This window comes from Protopterus annectens, chromosome 1.part1, assembly GCF_019279795.1.
Source record: "Protopterus annectens isolate FY-2018-M chromosome 1.part1, PAN1.0, whole genome shotgun sequence".
Taxonomy (NCBI): Eukaryota; Metazoa; Chordata; order Ceratodontiformes; family Protopteridae; genus Protopterus; species Protopterus annectens.
Genome location: NC_056726.1, coordinates 967,653,089 through 967,679,324, shown reverse-complemented (window position 1 = coordinate 967,679,324; position 26,236 = coordinate 967,653,089). Strand labels below are relative to the sequence as shown.

General features: G+C 43.4%; 1 protein-coding gene across 1 annotated transcript in view; it reads right to left on the bottom strand.

The window, feature by feature from the left end:
* NOL10 (nucleolar protein 10) overlaps positions 1–26,236 on the bottom strand; it is a 1,716,803-nt gene that overhangs the window by 342,095 nt on the left and 1,348,472 nt on the right. The gene's annotated exons all lie outside the window — the stretch shown is intronic.

Genomic DNA, 26,236 nt, shown 5'->3' with positions numbered 1-26,236 from the left:
TCAACCTCAGAGCAAGAAATCTGGACAAAGCCATACAAAGAAATGGGACAAAGGCCCAAAAATAAGGACATTTTTTAAAATATTGCTCTTATAAACTTAGAAAGATAATAGAGGTCTTGCATTAGTATGAATTTTCTGAATGGTATGAAATCTGAAACTCAAATGTCTGTCATTATTTTCTAACTTCAGTCTTTAATGATTTGTCACTAATTTGCCAAAAAAACACAATTTTATGAAAAATGGACCAAAAATGTGATGTGAAAATATAAAATAGCAACACAATACAGCTGGGAACCTGTCAAAGAATGGACACTTTAATATTAGTACTGCTAACTTGAGCAGCTGACAAAATAAAAGAATCTACATGCAATTCTGAAATAAAAGTAATTAACTGATTATTACAGTTATTTCTTAATTATAAACCCTCCATGTTTTCTTCCAAAATTGCTATTTTGCGGTGGGATCATTAGGGGAAGAGCAACATTTTGAGCCAAAATCAGGGACAGTTGAGAGGTTTGGCTATGCCTAATTCTATAAAACAATTTATTTGCATGTACCTCTCAACCTGTTAATGCAATAAATCTGGACAAGGCCAAATATATTGGGGGAACATATAAACAGTACTAAAAATTGCTCTTGTATAAATTGAGACAGTTAATAGAACAGGTCTTACTTTAGCATGCATTTTTCTGAAGGTTATGAAGTCTGAAACTCAGTGTGTCATTATTTAGTGACTTAATTCCTAAATGATTTGCCAGAAAACCACAAATGTTATGAGAAACAAACCAAAAATAAGAAGCAAAAAATCTACTCATTCTTTGAAAATATGGACAGTTGGGAGGGGAGGTATGGTTCAGCTGGGGCTGCCTAAGCTTGCCACCCTTCCCCCTCACAAAACCATGGTCGAATGGAGCCTACCCCTGCAGCCATTCCAATGATCCATTACTTGGCTATTTCACTCCATTTACCATAAACACTAATGTGCATACTGATTTACTTCTATGATGATTTGAACTTCATTTGAAAGTTTTATTTTGCATTTTACAGCACAAACACTAAGACATCTGCTAAACAAACTTGGCATTAAAACTTCTCTGCCATTGAAACTCACATTCATTGAAACAACATTGAAACCCACATTCAAAGAAAATACATTTTACCCGTGGCAGATAAAGATTAATTCTGGGCTGTTTTCAAATCATAGGCTCCTTGCATATGAAACATACATGTGCTCTTTGATACACCTTCCTATTGCTTTGAACATTTTTTCAGTAAACAATGAAACAAAACACATGCACCAATGACAAAACTGCCCAATTCAGAACATTTCCAGCATAAAAGTCTACTCAAACTTCTACAGTCTACTATTATCATTAAATATGCACAATTCTACAGTTCACCATTATCAGTAAATATGCACAATCTCTGAAGTAGTAAAAAAGTAATCTAAATAATTCCACGTTAAATAAATCTGTAATGAAGAGGTTGCTGCTAGCAATCACCTTTATATTTCATGGTTTCATCGAAAAATAAAGTGTCTGATGCCCCTGAGGAATAAATTGCCTAAATTACATTAAAAATAAGCTAGTAATATTGCAATAGGAAATGGATGGCAAACTGATAACATGCTCATAGTTAGTATCTTAACTTTCAGTACGGCAGCATTCACCCCTTATGGGAGTAGAACAAACAACCTTCTGCATCAAAAGCAAGTACACAACCTTTTGTGCTATTAGCAATGCGAGCTGACTTAGCATAATCAGCACTAAACTTCTCTTCCCCCGCAGCTCTCAGCTCCTTGTAAAATCTACTCAATACTCAACTGCATCTCAACTTCGCAGCACAAGAAATCTGGAAAAAGTCAAATTTATTGGGGTGGGTCAAAAGGGCAAAAACCAGGGACACATTAAACATTGCTTGTATAATCTTGGAAAGCTGCTAGAATAAAATGCTGTGTTACCACCATACATTTTACTGCCAAGGTCCCTGTGCAAAAGAGTCAGAACAACATACCACTATGCAAAATAACCTGCTTGGTGACAGAAAAATGCTGTTACCACCATACATTTTACTGCCAAGGTCCCTGTGCAAAACAGTTAAAGCAACATACCACTACGCCAAATCAGCTGCTTTGTGAAAGAGAGGAAGACTGAAACTTAAATGGCTATCATTTAATGAATTCAGTTCTCACCATAGCTGTCAACCTCTTAGCACAAAACACCTGGACAAACCCAGTAATGAGGGAATACAACCCTCAAACATATTCAGTGAATTCAGTTCTTGCCATAGCTGTCAACCTTAGCACAAAAAACCTGGACAAAGCCAATATTTGTTTGGTTTTATAATTTGCACTCTGATTCCTCATATCTCTGTTGAAACCCCCCCCCCCCCCATTTTGGTTTCTATTGCTTGTGTGTTGTTAACTCAAGGTTCCCTTAATTTGAACTGTTAATAGCAGCAGTCTGCATTTAAAGTGGAACCAGTGTGTTGAGAGAGAGCCTTACAAGACTATCTGCAAATGTATAGAGCTGAGTATATTTTTCTGTATTATTCTGTATTATAGAGCTAAATTGTTGCTTAGATATCTGTTGTCTTAGTGTTCTGCAAATATACAGAGATCAGTATATATATTTTTTGTTTTATAATTTGCACTCAGATTCCTCACATCTCTGTTGAAACTTAAATTTGGTGGCTCCCACTGTAGATTTGATCTAGGACACTCCCCCAGTCCCATCTCTTTACCGCATTCCACCTAATAAATCCTTTCTGCACTTGCTTTTAGTCCTTTTTAATTTAATTACATTTTTTCAAACTGTGTGTGGACTAATATTGCTACATACGCAAGTGTGCCAGCTTGCACTGCATGTGAATTGTTTTTACTACTGTTTTTGCTACTTTTCTGAAAAAAAAAAAAAAATTGTAAGCCTGTTTCCTACCTTTCCTGTAATTAGTGTTCCAGATACAGATTTGCTGTATCCAGGACTATTTGTAAGCTTCTGAGCCCCCAAGCCTTTCTGTGTTGGAGGGAAGCCTTCTAGCTGATCAGTGGGAGTGGTAAGCACTACGTAACCTGTCTACCACATAAGGAGTGGTTCTGGCCCAGAATTTGTAGTTATTGGCCGTTTGGGCGGTCTTCCATCTCTCTCAACTTTCTGATTTGAAGGCCTGCATTTGCACTTGTTTCTGTCCTGTAACTCCTGGGCCCATCTCATTTGCTCACTCAAAAAAAAAAAAAAAAAAAGATCTGCTTTTACTGTATTTGTGTTTCTTCCTACTTTATTTTACTTTTGCGTCATCTTAAAAGCACTCGATTGTATTTATTACTGCTTGGTGTAACTCATTCTAAGCCTTTTAGTTTAAGCACTTCGGCTTCAGACCAGTTGTTTTACATTACGAAAGTTTGTGGTCTGCACTGTGGTGGCAGGACAGGTAGCTTACATCCTTCTAAGTTGGGAAAGTACAGTTGTGTACACTTACCATAAATGTAGATGTTCGAGTGTCTTCACTGTTGCAGTCATGACTGTAGGGTTCTCCCCTGCCGGCAGGCAGTCCTCGGATGGCCAGAATCACAAAGTCTGGGTCCGGCGTCGGCTGTTCAGCCATGCTCCCTGACGTCAGAGCGCCAGGAGTACAAAGCTGACAGTCGACGCCATGTTCTCCAGTTTTTCTTGCCCCAGATGTCAGGTGCTCCAAAATGAGTAAGATCCCATACCCTTTGCAAATACACCTCAAAAGAAGGGTGAAGAAGGGAACCACACAAAAGAAAAAATAAGAGGGGACAGGAGGGAGGGAAACCCAGACTGCAACAGTGAAGACACTCGAACATCTACATTTATGGTAAGTGTACACAATTGTACTATGTTCATTGTGTTTCACTGTTGCAGTCATGACTGTAGGGTTGAATCTCAAAGCAGAATAAAAGGGAGGTGGTCATAAAGAAGAGGGGGCGGCTAAAAGGCCCTGCAAGACAGCAGAAGCAAAGCCTGCCCTAGACTTAGAGTTGAGAGGTAGATTGTAGTGCTTGGAAAAAGTATGCAATGAACTCCAAGTTGCAGCTTCCAAAATGTCTTTGGTAGGAACTCCCCTGAGGAAGGCAGCTGAAGTGGCAGCAGCTCTGGTAGAGTGAGTCCTTATACTCCCTGGGATTTGCTTTCCATGGTGTGAATAACAAAATCTGATTCCATGAGCAATCCATTTAGAAATGGTCTGTTTTGAAATGGCTTTACCTTTGGAACTTGAAGCATAAGAAACAAACAATTGCTCTGATTTCCTGATGTCCTTGGTTCTGTCCAGGTAAAAACGTAGTTGTCTGTGTACATCCAAGGAATGCAAGATCCTTCCCCCTTATTTTGAGGACTGGGGAAAAAAGTTGGCAAGTGAATAGTTTGATTTAAAGCCACTTTGGAACCCACCTTAGGCATGAAAGTAGGATTAGTCCTTAAAGACACCCTGTCTTGATGAAAAATAATATAAGGTTCCACAGCCATGAGAGCTTGCAACTCCGAAACTCTCCTGGCAGAGGTCAGAGCTAACAGAATGGCTGTCTTCCAAGATAAAAACTTGATGTCAGAAGTGGCAGCAGGCTCAAAAGGAGGTAAGGTGAGTTTTTCCAAAACATAGTTGAGATCCCAAGCAGGAATGGGAGGAGATCTAGGGGGCCTTAAGTTCTTAGCTTCTCTGAGAAACTGTCTCATGAGCTGATGGGAAAAGATAGGAGGGTCTGTATTATAATGAGCAGAAATAGCAGAAGCATGGATCTTTATGGAAGAGAAAGAGAGAGCCTTATGTAAGAGGTCTGTCAGGTAAAGTAAAATCAGAGGAATGTTAGGAATAAGAGGATCTGAATCCTGAGCCTGTATCCAGGAGCAAAATCTTTTCCCTTTTCCTGCATAAGATTTTCTAGTGCTAGGACGTCTGGCTTCTAAAATGACATCCATAACCTGCTTGGATAGGAGAGAATGAATCAAAGACCCTGGATTAACCAGGCCGCCAGGCTGAGAGTTTTGACATGGGAGTGCAGAACCTGACCTTGGTGCTGGGACAGAAGATTCGGAGTCTGTGGTAATACCCAAGGGGGCTCCAGACAAAGGTTTTTCAGAGATGGGTACCAAAATTGTCGAGGCCAATTTGGGGCCAGCAAAATTATCATCTTGGGCTTGTCCTGTTTGATCTTTAGTAACACCCATGGAAGAAGAGGTAAAGGCGGGAAGGCATACCCTGAGAGGTTTCTCCAACTGAATGATAGAGCATCCACTTTCCAAGCTAGTTCGTGGAAAGTCCTGGTGCAAAAAATCTGTAGTTGATGATTGAGGTGGGATGCAAAGAGGTCAATGTGAGTTCATCCCCAGACTGCTGTAATCGTCCTGAATATTTCGGTGTCCAGCATCCATTTGTGTGGATCCGACAGGTTTCTGCTCAGACTGTCTTGCCAGGAAGTTTTGCTTCCCTGATAGAAACTGAGCTTGAAGGTCCCTTGCTTGTTTATGTACCACATAACTGTGGTGTTGTCTGTCTGTATCAGTAACTGTCCTGGTTGTAGAAGATTCCTGAAAGCCAACAGAGCGTTCTGTACGGCTAACATTTCCTTTAAATTGATATGCAGGAGCTTCTGATCCTTTGTCCAAAGGCCCTGCAGACAGTTGCCCTGAAAATGGGCTCCCCATGCATAATCTGAAGCGTCCGTGGTTAGTATCTGAGTGGCTGGAGGCAGACTGAAGGGTTTTCCTATGTTTAGACTACATGCCTTGGACCACCAAAGGAATTCCTTTTGGAGACAAGGCAGGACGGTGATCTGTGCGTCTAAACTGTGGCAATGCTGAGACCATACACTTTTTAGGTACCACTGAATTTTCCTCATCTGTAGTCTTGCATATGGTACGAGAAGGATGCAGGAGGCCATGTAACCCAAAGCCTGCAGGAATTTCCTTGCAGAAAGCTGAGTTAAAGTTGCCAAGGTTTTGAAAGTTGAAGCCAACTGTAATTGTTTTTCGGATGTCAGAAATGCCATCTGGGTTGTGGTGTTTAGAAGAGCACCCAGAAAAGTTATCTGTTGTGAGGGTGTCAAATTTGACTTTTTTATGTTTACAGAGAATCCCAGGAACTTGAGAAGGTTCTGAACAAATTCTAGATGCTGGAGTAAGACATCCTTGCTGTCTGCCTGAATTAGACAATCGTCCAGATAAGGGTAAATTTGAATTCCCTTGAGTCTGCAATAAGCTACTACTGGAGCCAGGCATTTGGTGAAGACCCCGGGCGCAGTAGACAATTCAAAGGGCAGCTCAGAGAATTGATAGTGCCTCGATCTGGCCCTGAACCTGAGGCATTTTCTGCATTCCTGCCTGATGGGAATGTGTAAATATGCCTCCTTTAAATCCAAAGTTACTATCCATGCATTTTTGGTCAGCATTGGAAGTAGCTGCTGTAGAGTAAGCATCTTGAATTTTGGTATCTCGAGAAAAGTGTTCAAGACTGACAGATCCAGAATGGGTCTCCATGAATTTTGCTTTCTGGGGACTAGAAAGAGCCTTGAGTAAAAACCTTGTCCCATCTCTGAAAGTGGAACCAGTTCTATGGCTTTCATAGCCAAGAGAGCCACCACCTGGTTTAAGGCCTCTAACCAATGAGGTTTTGGAAGATCCGGCCATCCGCTTGGTCTTGGTAGGGTATGAAAATGGAATTTGTAACCTCTTGAAACCACATCCAGAACCCACTTGTCTTGAGTTATATGAGTCCAATTTAGGTGAAAAAGAGAAAGTTTTCCTCCGACTGGGGCTTCCAGGCAAGAAGTTCCTGCAGTCCAACAGACGGAGTCAATGAGCCTGTTTTCTATGAGCTTGCGACCTGTCCTCTCCTCCCCTAGGGGTGGAAGCAGTCCACTGTCTTGGTCTATAAGAGGCTTGCGTTTGAGGCCTTCCTCGGGAGCGTCTGTATCTACCCCTCTGAGGCCTGTCTGAATTGGGAAAGGACCAATTTTTTGTAGGCCAATTCCTACTAAATCTGGGTGGCTGTACTTGTAAGAAATCTTTAACCGGTTGCATGGATTTTGCCTTGTCCTCCATCTTCTTTATCACCTCTTCAGCCTTAGGTCCAAACAAAACATTATGCTCAACAGGAGCATCCAATAACTTAGCTTTTACTTGATCTGGCAAGTTTTGTTCCTTTAACCAAGCATGCCTTCTAATGACTGTACCAGAGGCAGCAGCCCTACAAGAAGCCTCCAAGGCATCAAATCCACAGTGTAAACCATACTTCCTAACTTGTTCAGTGGCATGCATTAAGTCATGTAATTCCTTATCATCTGCACAGGCAGAAATGGAAGTTAGCTTTTGTTTCAAAACAGACAGAAGAAATTGCTGGTATTTCAGCATATGAAATGACAGTTTAAAGCCCTAATAAAGTAGCAGAAGTGTACACTTTTTTGCCCCATCTTTCTAAAGATCTGGAATCCTTCTCAGTGGGAATGGGGTTTTAGCAGTAGTGGCCTTAACCCCCGTAGGACCCTGAGAAATGGTTTCAGGATCAGCAGTAGGATTCTTGTAATAAAAACTGGTGGGAATCAGGAACCCTATAATATCTGTCTGGCTTAACAGGAGCTAGAGGAAAAGAGTCCGGAGTTAAGTTAGCCTCCGAAAAAGCATCATCTACAATATCCAAAATAGGAGGAATAGCCAGGGGTCTATGTTGGGGAAGAAGAAGAAAATCCCTAAGTCTTTTCTTAGATTCCGAGTACTCCTGTCCTTCCCAGTGAAAATGTTCCCTCATTTCATGTAAAGTTTCCCCAAAAGAGAAATCCTCAGGGGGAGAAGCTGAAGGAATGGATTCCTCAGCATCAGAATCCTCATAAGGAGGGAAAGAATATTCCTGGTCAGAAGAAGAAACTGAAGAAACAGAAGCCTGATCAGAGGAGTCATAATACACTTCCTGCCTTGGCCTTTTATCTGGAGGGGGATGTGAACCCCTAATCATAGTAAGGAAGTCCTCCGCCATCTTAAGTAACTGTTTCTGAGACTTGGGTGCCGGATCAGAAGAGGCCTGAGCCGTAGTCTTTGATTTGGAAGGAGTCTTTGCCTTTATTAGAAGCTGAGTAGGCCTGAAAACCCCTTCGGAAGCCGGTACCTGCAGAGTGGCTCCGGACCCGTCCGAAGGAGCATTGTCCGAAGGTCCTGCAACAGAAATATTCAAAGGCCTAGCTGGCTCCTCGTGGGAGTCCGTTTCGGCCATCGGTTCCGAAATGGCCGACGACAGGGGCTGCAAAAGTGCCTCACTGACAACGGCCGAACTTGAAGCTGGCTCTGCTTGTACAATATCATCCGATTTGGACCTCGGAGGCCTGTCTTTATCCTTGCGTCGTTTGTGAACTCCGGTAGCCGGAACCAAATCCGACGACATTTTTTAATTAAAGAGCCTACCGAAGTAATGAAATGCAAAATCGTACCTTCGTTTAATTGTACGTTGATTGAATCTAGCACAAAACCGACAACTAGCTACGTCGTGGTCAGAGCCTAAGCAAGGAATACAGTAAGAATGAAAATCCTTATGAGGTATTTGCTTCCCACATGAAATAGAATTATTAACTTTTTCTGACATCGGACTGGAGCAAGAAAAAAGTTTCCCCAACGGGGTACTTAGCTTTGAGTAAGAGAAGAAAGTCTTCAGACTGAAGTACGATTAGCAAAAATTCTCAGGAGTCAGCCGACCGGCAAATGCGAACTGCTATCACCGCACGGCAAGAAAGACTGGAGAACATGGCGTCGACTGTCAGCTTTGTATTCCTGGCGCTCTGATGTCAGGGAGCATGGTTGAACAGCCGACGCCGGACCCAGACTTTGGGATTCTGGCCGACCAAGGACTGCCTGCCGGCAGGGGAGAACCCTACAGTCATGACTGCAACAGTGAAACACGATGAACATCTGCTAATTGAGGGCTCAGTGTCTGTAATTCTAAAAGTGTATTAGTTCTGTTTTAAGCACTTGGGCTTCAGGCCAGTTATTTTACATTAAAAGGGTTCATGGTCTGCATTCTTGTGGGAGGAGAGGCTGGACTCTGCCGTTCTAGCTGGGAATTTCTGGTTAAAGGCTTATAGTGCCTGCATATCTAAACTGCTTCTTACTGAACTTAGTACACCTTGTTTGCTGTAGCATAGACTAGATCCAGGCCTGCTGAATCTAGCTTTGTTTGTATAACTAGAGCACTAATCCAGGCATTCTTTAAAGTATTCAATTGTATTTATTACTGCTTGGTAGTAACTTGATTAAAGTGTAGCTATCATTCTAAGTCTTTTGGATTAAGCACTTGGGCTTCAGACCAGTTGTTTTACATTAGGAAGGTTTGTGGCCTGCACTGTGGTGGCAGGACAGGTAGCTTACATCCTTCTAAGTTGGGAACTGCTGATTGAGGGCTCAGTGTCTGTTATTCTAAAAGTGTATTAATTCTGGTTTAAGCACTTGGGCTTTAGGCCAGTTGTTTTACATTAAGAAGGTTTGTGGTCTGCACTGTAGTGGCAGAACAGGTAGCTTACATCCTTCTAAGTTGGGAACTGCTGATTGAGGGCTCAGTGTCTGTTATTCTAAAAGTGTATTAATTCTGGTTTAAGCACTTGAGCTTCAGGCCAGTTATTTTACATTAAAAGGGTTCGTGGTCTGCAGTCTTGTGGGAGGAGAGGCTGGATTCTGTCCTTCTGAGCTGGGAATTTCTGGTTAAAGGCTCATAGTGCCTGCATATTTGAACTGCTTCTTACTGAAATTGGTACACCTTGTTTGCTGTAGCATAGACTAGATCCAGGCCTGCTGAATCTAGCTTTATTTGTATGCTTGTTGTTTGTTTGTTTGCTTATTTCCCTGAAACGCTAATTCCAACTAAAACGCGGCTTTTCAGCGCTTCTGTGGATCCCTAGTGATATCTGCATTGCTTATTGTACTTATTTCCTTGTTTCACTTGAAAGAAAGTTACTGTTTGTCATTTTTGCATTTAAGTTACCTGTAACACACTGCATTTAAGTTACCTGGCACTTGCTCACTAAAGCAATTATATAAGTCAGCACTAAAATATTAAAAGCACTACACCCTCACAAACTCCCCTCGAGTACCTCGTTCCACATTGGCCCTTTTTTTCAATTATAAAGGAATTCCCAATACTATTCTAGCATGTCCAAAGGTCAGTTGTCAATCTCCTCTCCGGTCCAGCTGGTGAATCTGGGAATCTTGAGGCAATGTTACAACTGCCTCATGTACACCGACAACCCTCTCCTCCTCCCAACAAATTCCAACACATGTGAGAGATGCAACCATATAGCCATACTGGAGGCTAAGCTCCCTCAACTCAGTACTGGCGAAACCAGTCAGGAGGAGAAGGAAACCACACTCACTACAATTCCAGTCTCACATAGACATACCACGACAGCAAACCAAACACATAAACACAAGAAAACATACTCGGAGGCTCTAAATAAAAATCTGCCTAAGCAGCAAGAGACCTCCAAAGCAGACACCCAAGCAACCGCTACCCCAAAACAAAACACGTGCAACACATAGCTCACAAAGCCAGTGTGCCGAACAGTCACAACCCTTAAGGCTAAACAACACACCTGATACATTTGTAATTGGTGACTCTATCGTCAGGCACACTGACGTCCCGCTCACCAGGCTGAACAAGGAGAAGGTAACGGTGAGCTGCCTGTCGGGCGCTAGGATCCGCCACATAACACAAGCACTCAGTCATTGTCCATGCTGGTGTGAATGACCTGAGACGTACCTCCCTGGACTACATGAAAAGAGACACAGAGGAGCTCTCTGAGCATGTAGCCCAGACTGGTATGACCCTGACCTTGAGTAGCATCTTACCCTCACCAAGAATGATGCCACAATATGAAGACAAGATGATCAATTTCAACAACTGGCTTAAGTATTGGTGTCATTCAAAGGGGATCCAATGCCTGTCAGCCTGGGATGACATGCTTGACAAGCCACGATGCTTCGCTAGGGATGGCTTGCACCTGTCACCCCTGGGCTTTCGGATATTGGCAAAGGCTCTTGCTACCCCCATAGTGCCTTTTTTAGGCAAGGCTCAAAAGCCAAACCCACCTCCATAGGTATCACAAGGGATAAAAAACTAAGAGTAATGCTACTCAACGCCAGAAGTCTAAACCTCAAGATGCACGCACTTCGAAACTCTCCTTAGCATGGAGAACATCGATATCTGTGCAGTAACAGAAACCTGGTTCAAGGCTCCCGAGAGCACCCTAGCACTACCAGGTTATACCTCATACCATGCTTTTGGCCCCAAAACTTGGACCGCCACAAAAGGAGGGGAGTATCAATATTCGTCAAAGATACCCACACCTCCAGGTTGGTGGCACAGCACAAAGCATCAGAGACTATCCATGTGCAACTAACAGTGGGTAAAACTGCCTTCCAGTTTATAGCCTGCTACAGACCACCCTCCCAAACCCAGGAACCCCACTCGGCCTTCCTGAGAACACTGGAAAATATGAAGGTCTCTCCAAACACCATTATATTGGGCGACTTCAACTACCCAAACATAGACTGGGAGCATTACTCTAGCTCCAACACCTAGCCCAAAGGTTCCTAGAATTTATAAACTCAAATGCTATGGAACAACTTGTTACCACTCCCACAAGAGGGGAAAACATACTGGACCTGATCATCACCAACATGGGGACTCTATGCTCCAGACCAGAAGTGTATCCCTCACTGGTAAGATCAGACCATAAACTAATCTCACTGGATATTCACATCCCGACTCCACCCCCTGCCCTGAAAACCACAGTGAAAAACTTCTCTAAAGCAAATTTCACACTCCTCAAAACCGAGGTGGAATCCTTCAAAGCCCCTGGGCCTGTGGAAAATACGGCCCAGACTGCAGAATCCTTTATAAACGCATTTTATGAAAACCTTCAGGAATGCATGGATCATGCAGTCCCAAATAAAACCAAGACCCAATCCTCCAAAGGCAGACGTCCTGTCTGGTGGAACCCAGCCATAAACAAACTATACAATAGAAGGAGGAAGCTACTACATGACACAGCAAAATCCCAAAAAGGGAAGGCATCTCTGATCAGTATTAGCAAAAAACTACGGGCACTCATAAAATCGTCTAAGGCCAGCTTCGAGAGAAAAATTGCACAGGACACTAAGGATAATCACAAGGCTTTCTTTAGTTATGTTAGGAATCTGGGTGGGAATTCCCAGATATGCTCAGAATTAGTCCAAAATGACAAAAAATACACCGAATCCACAGACATTGCCAACATCCTAGCTGACAGGTTCAGCGCAACCCCCCCCCCCACCAAAAGGGCAAATATCTATCCCAGCAGAGTGCTGCCCCCCTGACATCTCAGATGTTCAGGTAAGACCTGCCCTCTCCAAAGCAAAAAAACACAACATCAATGGGACCAGACGGTGTCCCGGGCTGCGTCCTGCATGAACTCCAAGAAGAGCTAAACCCAAACATAAAACTACTGTTCAATATCAGCCTTACTACAGGATATGTACCCAAAGAGTGGCGTACAGCAACAGTGGTCCCTCTCCACAAAGGTGGTGCCTCAACGGATCCTGGAAACTATCGCCCCATAAGCCTGACTAGCTTGGTCTGCAAAGCTATGGAAAGGATCATCATGGACCTCATAAATAAAGATATTGGGGACCTACAGACACTGGATCCTACCCAGTTCGGCTTTGTTAAGGGCAGATCCTGCCTCTTAAACCTGGTTGATTTCTTTGATACAGTCACCAAGGCCATTGACGAGAGGAAGGTGGTCCACACAGCCTACCTGGACCTCGCAAAAGCCTTCGATACAATACCCCACTAGGGCATTATAGATAAGCTCACCAACTTAAATATAAACCCCTATGTCACTAGATGGGTTGCAAACTGGCTCAAGGACAGAACCCACATGGTTAGAATTGCTGGAGCCATGTCAGACTCCAAACCAGTTACAAGTGGCGTCCCACAAGGCTCAGTCCTGGGACCTCTCTTGTTCGGTATATATTTCTCGGAGGTACAGGCCAACACGGAAGGACTGTGGCTGACCAAGTTCACAGATGACTGCAAACTGGGCGCCATAATCGACTCTCCAGCCGACACAAGCATCCTCCAAAAGGGCCTCATAGAAACAGACAACTGGTGTCAGAGCCATGGCCTCATGCTAAACGCCAAAAAGTGTATAGTCATCCCCTTTGGCAAAAAAAAAGTGCCCACAAATTACCACATAGGTGGTAATCCATTAAGTACAGAAGAAGTAATTAGGGACCTGGGGATCTCTCATTTGACAACCACGTGGCCAAAGTGGTTAGAAAAACATTTTATATAGCCCACCTAATCATGAAGGGATTCACATCTAGATCAGGGGAGGTCATCGTGCCTCTTTACTCATCCCTCAACAGGCCCATAATTGAGTACAATGCCCCTTTTGGGATGTAACTTACCAGACACCTGCAGCAACTGGAAAGACCCCAAAAGCACCTCACCAAGAGGATCAAAGGGCTCAAACAGATGCCATATGCTGCCCAGTTAAAGAAACTCCAGCTCTACTCAGTGGCATACCGCCTGCTCAGAGGCGATCTGTGCCTGACGTATAAAGCCATGTCCAACCCGGAATTAATGGACATGCTGCACCTCAGAAAATCCAAATCCCATTGAGCTACGCACTCGAGAGACTTGAACCTCAGCACTGAAATAAATAGGACATGCTAGAGGGACAGATTCATAACCCAGAGGCTCCCTTCACTCTGGAATAAAATCCCAGTCCAGGTTAGGCAGAGTCCCTCATTGACTCTCTTCAAGAGGAATCTTGATGAGTGGATGGGAGATCGTAGGTTTACCCGGGGTATCACTTCTGTGTCACTGTTAGACAGAGGCACAGTATGCTAACCTCGAAAAAGGGCATAGCAAAATTAATTTAAAATGTGTGGCGAAGGCCAAACACACTCTGGCTAGGCTTATAAATGCCCTAGGGCAGATAGCCTAGCATGAACCTATGAACAGGGTAATACAGTGCCAAAAATAAGGACAAATTTCAAATAGTCATCTTATAAACTTAGAAAACTGCTATAATAAAAGGTTGTGTTACTAAATATTTATTGCTAGAATAAAAAGTTGTTTTACTATGCATTTTCTGAAGAATATGAAGTCTGAAATTCAAATGCCTGTCAATTTTACTTCTGACTGAACAAAAACAATTTTCAGCAGAGGCCCAGGGAGAAATACTGTAGACACATGTCTTTGTAAAATGGCAGGACACCAGAGCAAATCCACACAAACACAGGGATAAGATGCAGACTCCACACAGAAGGCACCCCAGCCAAGAATCAAACCACAAAACCTATAGCTGTGAGGTACCAATATTGCCACTGCACCATCAAATATGTAAGGAATTAAACATTCAGAAACCTTTAGTCTGAAATTCAAATGCCTGTCAATTTTATTTAACATTTGTTAATCAGGACAGTCTGACTTGGAACAAAAAAAAACAATTTTCAGCAGAGGCCCAGGAAGAAATAATGCAGACATGTCTTTGTAACATGGGAGGACACAAAAGCAAATCCACACAAACACAGGGAGAAGATACAGACTCCACAAAGAAGGCACCCCAGCCAAGAATTAAACCTGAGAACCTGCAGCTATGAGGCAACAATGCTACCACTGCACATCAAATATCAAGCATTGCAACATTTACAAACCACAGATATTATGAGGAACAGACCAGATCAAATATGAGGCAAAAATCTGCAATTTTTTTTTTACAAATGGTGGTGGGTAGGGAATTCTGGTCTTTAACACCTGCATACAAGGTACAGGGTTCAAGCCTGAGGTATTCCCTACCACACCACCATGAGTCTGACCACCGGTATATTGCACCTGACAGACACACACACACACACACACACACACACACACACACACACACACACACACACACACACACACACACACACACACACACTAGATCTTGTAGCAATCCACCATACATCAAAATCCCTGTCCACAACACTTACCTGTAGTAGATCTTGTAGCAAACCACCATAAATCCAAATCCCTGTCCGCAAACCACCATAAATCCAAATCCCTGTCCACACATACATCCGAGTAAGCTACAAAAACCTGCGCAAATCCACACCAGACCCCACCTGTCGTGAGATCTTCCCCCGAGACTGCAGCAAATTCCAATTCACACCAGACCCCGCCCGTCGCGAGATCTTCCCCCGATGAGACTGCAGCAAACTCCAGACCGCTGACGTTGCAGTCCGACCCCGACGCGTTTTCCCAGCGAGTTCCAGGACAGTCTATGCAGTTTAAAACTACACAGACTTCTGGGAGCTCCGTTCTTCATGTTTCCCAGTCAGGACTGCTGCTGAGACCCGCTGCGCATGCTCCAGACTGTCTCAGCAGCAGTCCGGACTAGTGTGCATGCACGAAAGTCCGCGATTTTTTAAATTTTTTTATCTTTTCATTTTCTTTTTATTTCTTTACCTTTTCTTTATTTTACAGTTGAGGGGGCTGCAGTCCGGCAATGCAATAGCACGGGCCGCCCCTGCCTTCTATGCTGAATGTAAATGTCAATTGGATAAGCAAATATAGCTCTGCCTGTAACACAAGGGATGTGTCTGATCACTAGCAGTTCCTTCCCACCCCCTGGGCTTAGCTCCACCAGTGCCTGTACCTCTAATCAAACTCAGTCATGAGGGTTACAGTCAAGGCTGGAGTGAAGATATGCGAAGGCTGCCAGCCTAGCCAGATAGAATTCTGCAGATAATTCTGCCATTTGTAAATATTAAATTCTCTTAAATGGGAAAAATGGTGTTAAATGTGGAACTGCAAAAATTTAACAACAGTGCACTCTGCTGTAGGAAAGCTGATAAGTCAAGCATCGTGTAACTGTTTGTTGTCAAAACTTAGAGCCGTGATTCTAAATTAATTCTTCCTATTGTTTTGCAGCCAGAGTTAATGGCTACAATTTACTTGTATACTTTTTCTTTTATTGCTCTGGCTTCCTGACCAGCTGCAAGATCAAAAGGGCTATTAACCTCTGAGTTTTTGTTAGCCTGGGAAAACAGAAAATCGTTAAGAATGATGTAATGTGAAGCAGCACTGTGTTATCAATTTAAAGACAGAATCAGAGAGCATTTTGCATTTATCTTGAGAACATCCAAGTTCACCAGCACTCTGCCTGTGTCTGTATGTAAGTAGGATCTTAGACTTTAGTGTTTCTCATAGAAATAGCTAGGAGACACGAAGATTAGGTGAAGTGTTTTTCTGTGTTGATGTCAAAACTATTCTACTGTATTTTAAGAATTTTCATGTGATCTGTGAACTCTTGACTAGCACTGTGTAGTAAGAAGTACTGTCTTGTGTTTTTATTATTAAATGTTTTTAAACCTTTCAACTGTGGCTGTTTTGTGTAGACATAATTTAAGCTGTATAGTACATTTCATGTATATAGTGCTACTATCCAAGTCACTCCAATAAGCTTTGCTGTTCAGTCACACAACCATTTGGATAATAATATTGCACAGTAATAACTGGACACCCTTTAAGGGCCTTTTTAGTAGCTGATATTAGTGGGTAGTGGTAGCTGGTACTACCTTTTAGACTGGGCAAAAAGGGGGGCACAGCTGGAGAATCTGTGCCAACCTTCCCCGTGAGTGTGTGTGTGTTTGTGTACAACTCATATCTCAAAGTGTGTGTGTCAGCTACTTGGGCAGGGACACAAAGCACTGGTTGGACAGAGAGGGTGCTGGAGGTTTTAGCTTGCCCACTAGGCTGAGATCTGGACCATATAGCTCTGCCAGTGGGGAGTCTTATTGGGGATCTGGAGAGAAAGGGAGAAACCAGCCCCAGACTGACTGTGATCTCTGTGTGCTCTTAAGGGAAATTGTACTTTACTGTATGTATTTGTTATGTACTTTACTGTATGTATTTCTTATCCTTCCCTATGTGGATTCCCCTCACTGGTGCTAGTGGTGATGATTGAGGCTCACTGATTGCTAGGCCAGTGCACGGGCATCACATATTAATTGTTTGGCAGTGGTGGGACATCCACACCACATATTAGTTGGTTGGCAAATACTAATTGGCTTGTAGTGGTGTGGATAGTCTGAATTCCTGCAGCTTGTGTACAGTGATTACTGAAGGTGTTTTTGCACTCTAAATCAGCCACACAGTGAATACTCAAGAGTTCAGATCACAATTATTTATTTTGTTAGCTTAGCTAGTCAGGGAGATCTGGCAAGCAGGTCAGCAGAGGAGTATGGAAAGCGGACAATGAGCCAGTTGGCTGAGATGTGCCAGGCTAAAGGACTGGTGCAGGGAAACCTGACTAAGGCAGCCTTGATTGCAGCTTTGGTCACAGCTGCAGCAGAAAACAGCCACCAGGAAGATGATCAGACGGGCCGTGGAGATGTGCAACACTCAGGGAATGGACAGCTCAACCTTTGTGCAGAGGACTTAATGGAAGCTGTCAAAAAGGAGCGTCAGAGGCAGCACTAAAAGGAGATGGTGACTCTTTACCAAACTCATGGAGGTAATGGGGAAGGGAGTAACTGGACGCCATAAGCACAAAAGGTCAGTAAATTTCTTCTGCAGTTTACAGAGGAGAATAAGTCTGATAGTTTCATTCATATGTTTGAGAGGGTATGTAAACAGTATGATGTTGACCAAAGGCTCTGGGTACAGTTCCTGACCCCATTACTCCATGGTAAAGCTGTAACTGTGTTGTCTAAAATTTCTGATCATGAATATTTTGATTATACTGCTGATAAGAACGATTTGTTACAATTTTTTAAGCTAACACCTGAAACTTATAGGAAAAAGTTTTGTGAGCACAAACAAGGCAGATGAAAGTGTGTGTGAATGAGCACTTATTTTTACAGAAGGGTAAGTGGATGTCAGGTCACCATGTTTGAAGGGCTGGCAGACCTTTTGGTGAGGGAACAAGCCCTTAGCACTTTGCCTGAGGACATGAGGATCTGGTTAGCTGATAGACAATGTGCGACTTCAGAGGAGTTGGGGAAGAAGGAAGACCTATACCTAGCAAGCAGTGCATCCCTGCACAGGAAAGGGACCCCCAAGTACTGCTTATGGGTCTAAAGGAATCTATGATGGGCAGCCCAGACTGCCCCAATAGAATCTGCCAGTGGCAGGGGAAGCCACTAGTTCAGGTACACATCCAGAACCTAGGGTTAAATGTTTTGAATGCAACCAGTGGGGCCATGTGGCATACTGATGTCCACGGAGGCAAGGTGAGGAACAAAAGGTGGGGGAGCCAGTTAGTGGGGAAGACAAAATGCCAATAGTAGGTTGTCTTGAGACAACAGGGGTACCGAACTACCATCCTGCAGATGTCCTGACAGGAAAGGATTTTAATGAGGCAGTACTATGTGTTAATGCAGTTACACGCAGTAAGGCTTCAAGACAAGCATGTGGGTCTGGTAGCCTGGGGAGACCCAGACAGACAGCATACTTGCAGCCAGGACTGGTGAGGTGATTACCTCAGGGAGGAAGCTACTATGTAGCAGTGAGACTGAGGGAGAGCCACAGCTGCTTGTGGGTATTGATGTTCCCTTGGACAGGGTGACTGCAAAGGTAGAGGTGTGTAGTAGTACCCAGGCTGACAGTGAGGCACCATTGTCAGAGGATGCCAGACTTCCTGTGGAAGGGCAGCTGGGAAGGGTTACAAAGACAGATGAGACAGGCGCAGCTCTCAGACCCTACACTGCAAGGCCTGAGAGGTAGGTAGTGAGGGACCTAATTCTCAAGGGAAGGGGGAATCTGTATACTGGGACAAAGGGTTACTGTATAGAGAGTGGACCCTTGAGGGAAGGCTAGAAGGTGAGAGGGTGCAGTAGTTGGTAGTGCCTAGAGCCTACCCCATCTGGTGCTTCTAGCCATAGCCCATGAAATTCCCTTTGCAGGTCATATGGGCATAAACTGCACAAAGAGACGTATTATGCAGACCTTCTACTGGCCTGGAATTTCCAGAGATGTAACAGGGTACTACAGGACCTGTGAGCAGTGCCAAAAGGTAGGCAAGGCAGGAGACAAGGTGAGAGCTCCTTTGATTCCTTTGCCTGTGACTGAGGAGCCATTTCAGAGGGTAGCTATGGATACTGTGGGGCCTCTGAGTACCCAAAGTTCCACAGGGAAAAAGTATATCCTAGTGGTAGTAGATTATGCTACAAGATACCCTGAGGCAGTGGCTTTGTCCTCCATTGAGGCAGAAAAGGTGGCAAATGCTTTGTTAGAGATTTTCAGCAGGGTACGTTTCCCAAAAGAAATACTGACTAACAGAGGTGCCAATTTCATGTCAGACCTGCTGGCTTGTCTGTGGAAGTACTGTGGGGTGAAACACCTGAAGACCATCCCCTACCATCCACCGGAGTAATGGCCATGTTGAGAGGTTAAACTCTACAATCAAGTCCATGCTATGGGCATTTGCAGACCAGTTTAAGAGGGAGTGGGAGAAATATTTGCCACATCTGTTGTTTGTTTACAGAGAGGTTTCCCAGGAATCCACAGGTTTTTCATCCTTTGAGTTGCTGTGTTGGCATAGGGTGAGGGGATCTCTAGATTTAATTTGTGATGAGTGGGAAAGTGAGTGTGAATCTCACAAAGAGTTTGTTGTGGCATATGTCCTAAACCCCAGGACAAGGCTCAGGGAACTCATGGGCTTGGCCGAGGAGAACCTGGCAGAAGCCCAACAACAGAAAAATGTATGGTATGACAGGAATGCTCGAGCTAATGAGTATGCTGTAGGGCAGCAGGTAATAGTTCTCATCCCTGTTAAGACACAACAAGCTGCAAGCAGCTTGGGAGGGACCCTACAAGGTGGTAAGGAAGGTAAGTGATGTTAACTACATGGTAGAACTGCTAGGCAGAAGGCAGGAGCACAAATTGTACCATGTTAACATGATGAAACCTTACCATGATAGGGAGGCCCTTGTGCTGAGTATTTGCAGTGGGTTACAGGAGGAGTCTGAGGGAGATCTGGTGACTGATCTACTCAGTGAGGCTCGGACAGACACCTCAGTGGAAGGGGCTGCAATCTCCCAGAAGCTATCTCCTACCCAACCTCAAGAAATCCAATCAGTGGTACAGGAGTTTGGGGACAATGTTCACTGGGAAACCAGGGTGCACCCACCTGGTGCAGCACCAGGTGGATACAGGACCCCAAAGGCCTATTAGGCAGGCCCCTTATAGGTTGTCTGAGAGAGTCAAATAGACTCTGAGAGAGGAGAAACAGGAAATGTTGGAACTAGGGGTAATTCAAGAGTCCAACAGTCCCTGGGCCTCCCTAGTGGTGCTGGTGCCAAAGAAAGATGGTAGCACCAGGTTCTGTGTGGACTACCAGAAATTAAATAGTCCCACAGAGTCAGATGCTTACCCCATGCCTATGACATATGAGGCCCTAGAGCAGCTGGGTGGGGCTAAGTATCTTACAACCATTGATCTTACCAAGGGTTACTGGCAGGTGCCCTTGACTCCCCAGTGCTAGAGAGTAGTCAGACTTTGCGACTCCTTCTGGCTTGTATGAGTTCAAAAAGATGCCCTTTGGGAAGAAAAATGCCCCAGCGACTTTCCAGAGGCTGGTTGATCATATTCTAGCAGGAGCTGGAGGGTTTGCCCTCGCTTATCTAGATATTGCCATCTACAGCCATCTCTGGCAAGAGCACCTTCAGCATGGCAGGGAGGTGCTGGGCAGACTACAGAGGGCAGGGTTGACCATTAAGCCCAGCAAATGTCAGGTGGGTATGGCAGAGGTCTCCTACTGGGGACATAGAGTGGGGAGTGGTAAGATCAGGCCAGAACCTGCCAAAGTAGAAGCCATTCAGGCATGGCCTGCACCTGATACCAAAAAGCAGGTTACTACAGAAAGTTCGTCCCCAGTTATAGTACCATAGCTGCTCCCCTCACAGACCTGACAAGAAAAAACAGGCCAGATAAGGTAGTGTGGACCCCAGCATGTGAGCAGGCATTCCAGAAGCTTAAAGAAGCTTTAGGAGGACCCCTGTGTTAGCCAGTCCAGATTACAGCAAAGAATTTGCTGTGCATGTGCATTCTTCAAACCATGGGGTGGGAGCTCTACTTAGCCAGATTCCTTCAGAGGGAGAAGAGCACCCAGTGGTTTATCTCAGTCATAGGCTCCAATGCAGGGAGGAAGGCTGCGCAGCTGTAAAAAAGAAATGTCTAGCCACAGTGTGGGCACTGCAGAAATTTCAGCCTTATCTGTATGGAAGAAAATTCACTGTAGTTACAGACCACAATCCCTAACATGGTTAAACAGAGCCAGCCAGCAAAATGCCAAGTTGCTAAGATGGAGCCTAGGATGATATGTCAGTGCAGCACTGGAGTGGGATTAGCAATGCCAACGGAGATGGGCTCTCAAGACAGGGAATGAGGTAAGGATGCTCAGATAGACCTAACCCTCTCAAGCAACGTTTCTCAAGGATCACTTGAAAAAACAGCTTGAGTTCTCCAGTGGGGAAGATATGTGAAGGCTACCAGTCTAGCCAGATAGAATTTTGTAGATAATTCTGTCTTTTGTAAATATTAATATAAGCCACAGGCGTGGTCTCTTAAATGGGAAAAAATGGTGTTAAATGTGGAATTGTAAAAATGTAACAACAGTGCACTCTGCTGTAGGAAAGCTGATAAATCAAGCATTATGTAATTGTTTGATGTCAAACCTCGGAGCAAATATGTCTAAATGAAGGAATTCTTCCTGTTGTTTTGAGGCCAGAGTTAATGGCTAGAATTTACATGTATAATTTATTTTATTGCTCTGGCTTCCTGACCAGCTGCAGGATCAAAAGGGCTATTAACCTCTGGGTTTCTGTTAGCCTGGGAAAACAGAAAATTAAGAATGATGTAATGTGAAGCAGCATTGTGTTATCAATTTAAAGAGAGAGAATCAGAGAGCATTTTGCATTTGCCTTGAGAACATCCAACTCACCAGCACTCTGCCTGTGTCTGTATGTAAGTGGGATCTTAGACTTTAGTGTTTCTCTTAGAAATTGCTAGGAAATAGGAAGATTAGATTAAGAGTGTTTCTGTGTTGATGTCAGAACTATTCTACTGTATTATTTTAAGCATTTTCCTGTGATCTATGAACTCTTGACTAACACTGTATAGTAAGAAGTATTGTCTTGTGTTTTTATTACTTATCATTAAATATTTTTAAACCTTTCAACTGTGGCTGTTTTGTGTAGAGATAATTTAAGCTGTAGAGTATATTGCATGTATACAGTGATACTGTCCAAGTCACTCCAATAAGCTTTGCTGTTCAATCACACTTACCATTTGGATAATAATATTGCACAGTAATAATTGGACACCCTTTGTTAAGGGCCTTTTTAGTAGCTGCGATTAGTGGGTGGTGGCAGCTGGTACTACCTTTTAGACTGGGCATAAAGGGGGGCACAGCTGGAGAAGCTGTACCAGCCTTCCCCAGGAGTGTGTGTGCTTGTTTATAACTCATATCTCAAAGTGTGTGTGTCAGCTACTTGGGCAAGGACACAAAGCACTGGTTGGACAGAGAGGGTTGCTGGAGGTTTTAGCTTGTCCACTAGGCTGAGATCTGGACCCTATCGCTGTGCCAGTGGGGAGTCTTATTGGGGATCTGGAGAGAAAGGGAGAAATCAGCCCCAGACTGACTATGATCACTTGTGTGCTCTTAAGGGAAACTGTACTTTACTGTGTGTGTGCATTTGTTATCCTTCCCTATGTGGACGCCCCTCACTGGTGTTAGTGGTGAGGAATGAGGCTCCTTGACTGCTGGGCCAGTGCACGGGTGTCACAGCTGCATTCCTCTACACCACAGAGATGGGCAGAAACCAGAAGAGATATGAATGCTATTATGACAAACTGTAAAAGACTACCAAATTTACAGGCCAGAAACAAATTATGATGAAAAAAGCCATTGGGAAAGCTTGCAACCTGAAGCTAAAGTAGACAAAAAGCAGCAGAACCAAGACCCAGTGTTGTTTGCAAGGATGAGAACTAGTGAAGAGTTGTATGGAGTCTCTTCTCAAGTCATATATCTCCCAAAAGCCATATCATTCTCATCCCTGTAATCAACACACAATAAATTTTATTTTGCGCGCGCGCACACACACATTATATATATATATATATATATATATATATATATATATAAAATCTGTGTACGCGCGTATGTGTATAAAATTAAATCAAAAGGTGGGTGTAGAATGCAAAAGTATATATCTTTAATTAGTAATGAGCTAGCTATCTGAAACTACAAGTCTTGCGGTACACTTGCTTCTAAAGTTTTCCAGTTTGATGACTGCCCTCATGAAGGTTATCTTCATCTACAGTCTCCACAGGTTCATAGGAGATTACTAGGCTAGCCATGTTAATCCTGGGTTGCCTTAGTTGTCTTTGGTTAGCTGGATGTAATTCACAGAGAGCGAATCTATGATAAACACCGACTACCCTTGGCCATCAGAGACATGGTTGTCACTCCTGGGGTGAATTTGCAGTTTCCCAGCCATTTGTCCAGGTTGCACTTGAATAGGGTTAGTAAGGAGCTCTGCTTCCCATGAATTGGAAGTTTATTCCAGAGTAGTGCCAATCTCTGGGAGATGCATCTGTCTCTCCAGCATGTTCTGTTAATGTCACAGGCGAGGTTAAGATCCCTAGAGCGAGTGACTCTTGTGCCACTTGACTTGTGGATGTGCAGAATTTCCATCAGGTTAGGGTCAGAGAGTGCCCTGTAGACCAGGCACAAGTTGCCTCTCAGCAGCCTATATGATACACAGTACATTGACAGGGCTTGCAATCTATCCACATAAGTCATGGTTTGGAGACCCTGTATTTTCTTAGTGAGAAATCTCTGCTGTCTCTCCAGCTGCTGCAGATGTCTGGTGAGATACATGCAGAAGGAAGCATTCTAATCTATTAATGGTCTGATGAGGGTCAAGTACAGTGGAGTTATAACATCCTTAGACCTGGATGCAGTTTCCTTACTTATGAGATGCACAACATAAGAAGGCTTTCCTTACCACTGAGAAAACGTGGTGGTTAAAGTTCAGATTGCTAACTGTGTTCCCAGATCTCTCACAGCTGGGTTTGAACTTGGGGGGGGGGGGCGGGGGTTGATGTCAATATTGTAATTAGCAGGGAATTCTGATTTGCAAAACAGGACAATAATGCACTTTTTTACGTTTAGCTTTAGGACATGGCTTTGGCACCAACTATTTGTCTACGTTAGCCCCTACTATAATATGTTAACATCGTTGGGGGACTCTATGATTGCACCAACTTTTTCATCATCAGTGAACTTGGTAAGCCAAAGGCCATTTACTTTAGCCTGGTCTTCTGAGAAATAGATTCCAAACAGTAAAGGGTCCAGCAAAGATTCCTGTGGTACACCACTGGTGATGGTTCCACCCATCTACTGATGCAAGTGTTAATCCAAAGCTGGGACAGTTTCTCAATGATACCTGAGTGGGGGATTGTGTCAGAAGCCTTGGCTAGGTCGAAATAAGCAGTAGGCACTGTCTTACCTTCATCCAGGGCTTTGGTGATTTTCTCGAAAAAGTCTACTAGGTTTAATAAGCATGACCTACCCTTAATGAAGCCAAACTGGGATGGGTCTAGAGTTTGAAGGTCGCCTATGTCCTTGTTGGTAAGGTCTTTGTCTTTTTAATTTGTCCATGTCTTTTGGGTTTCTAATACCATGACAAAAATGGACCCCATTCCTAAATCTAAGTATGATTACAGTTCATGAAATTAGTATTGTTTCAATCTTTGATGTCAGCCAGTAGTGCTCTTCACATCACCCGCAATGTGCCCAGTAATGACTCTTTCTGCAGTTTGTATGGAATTACATGTATTGGTAACATATCCAAATACGATTGTAAATTCTTTTTTATAAGACCCATCTCTCTTTCTACCATTGGTACTGTCTGGGTATCTTTCTTCCACATTGCTCATGTTTCTGCCTGCACATCTGATATTTTATGACTTTGTGTCTCTCTGTACACAAAACACTGTAGTCACTGGTTGTGGCAATTTCAATGATCAATGCTACTTTTGTCTTCTTTTCTTGGACCACTACATCTGGTTTTCTAGCATATATCTTCTGGACTGTTGGCAATGAGTGATCCCATGTGATATAAACTTCACCATTCTCTATGATGCTTTGTGGCTCATGTTTCCAGTGTTTTTCAGCCACTTCAGTACCATAATGTTTGCACAATCTCCAGTGCAACAGTCTTGCCAAATTATTATGCCTTTCAGTATACGGTCCTTCTGCCATTAGTGTGTCGCAACCAGCAACAAGATGTGTGACTGTTTCCAATTCAGTTTTACAAAACCTACATGTGTCCATTTCTCCCACATGTTCAATGGACTTTGTAAACCAGCGTGTATGTAGCCCACTATCTTGGGTTGCCAATATTAACCTTTCATTTCTTGGTTTGAATTCGCCTCTCCTTAACCATTCCTGCATTCGTTTCTTATCAACATGAGGTTTCTACACTTGCAACTATATTTATGTTTTTTCCACATTTCTTGCCTTCTCATCAGGTCCTTCACCTTACATTTTTTCTTTTGTTTTTTTGGCACATTCAGTTGCTGCCTGCTTTTTATCTACTTCTGGTTTGATTTCCATTCCTGCTTGACGTCGATATGCTTCTGCTAAATTAAGCAGAGAAGTCATCTTAGATTTATTCTCCTCATGTTTCAAAACTTTCACTACATTTGGATCTTGTGAGGTCAGTAGATAAGTGTGGAGTCCCACAATTGCAGATTTATACATGTAATTAATTTCAAAAAGGCCCATCCCTCCTTCGGAATGGGGAATATATAATCTTGGTATACACTGAATTTTATAAATCATTTGGTAGGCATGAAGCATCCTTCTTGTTTTAACCGCTAATCTAGCCAAGACTTTTTGGGCCCAGTCAATCACTCCAAAACTGTAAGTTAGGACAGGAACAGCAAACTGATTTATAGCTTGGATCTTGTTCCTAGATGTCAATGCTTGTTCTCAGGATTAATTTAAGTCTTCTAAAGTAGTCCTTACGGAGTTTTATTCACATTTGTTCATGTTTTATTGCTGATCCTTCATCAGTTCTCAAGTATTTACACACTCCCTCTTGCTCAAGTTGTTTTATATCACATTCTTGACCCAAACTGATGTTTTCCTGGTACTGCCGTTTTCCTACTTTAAAGGTTACTTTTCCACATTTATCAAGACCAA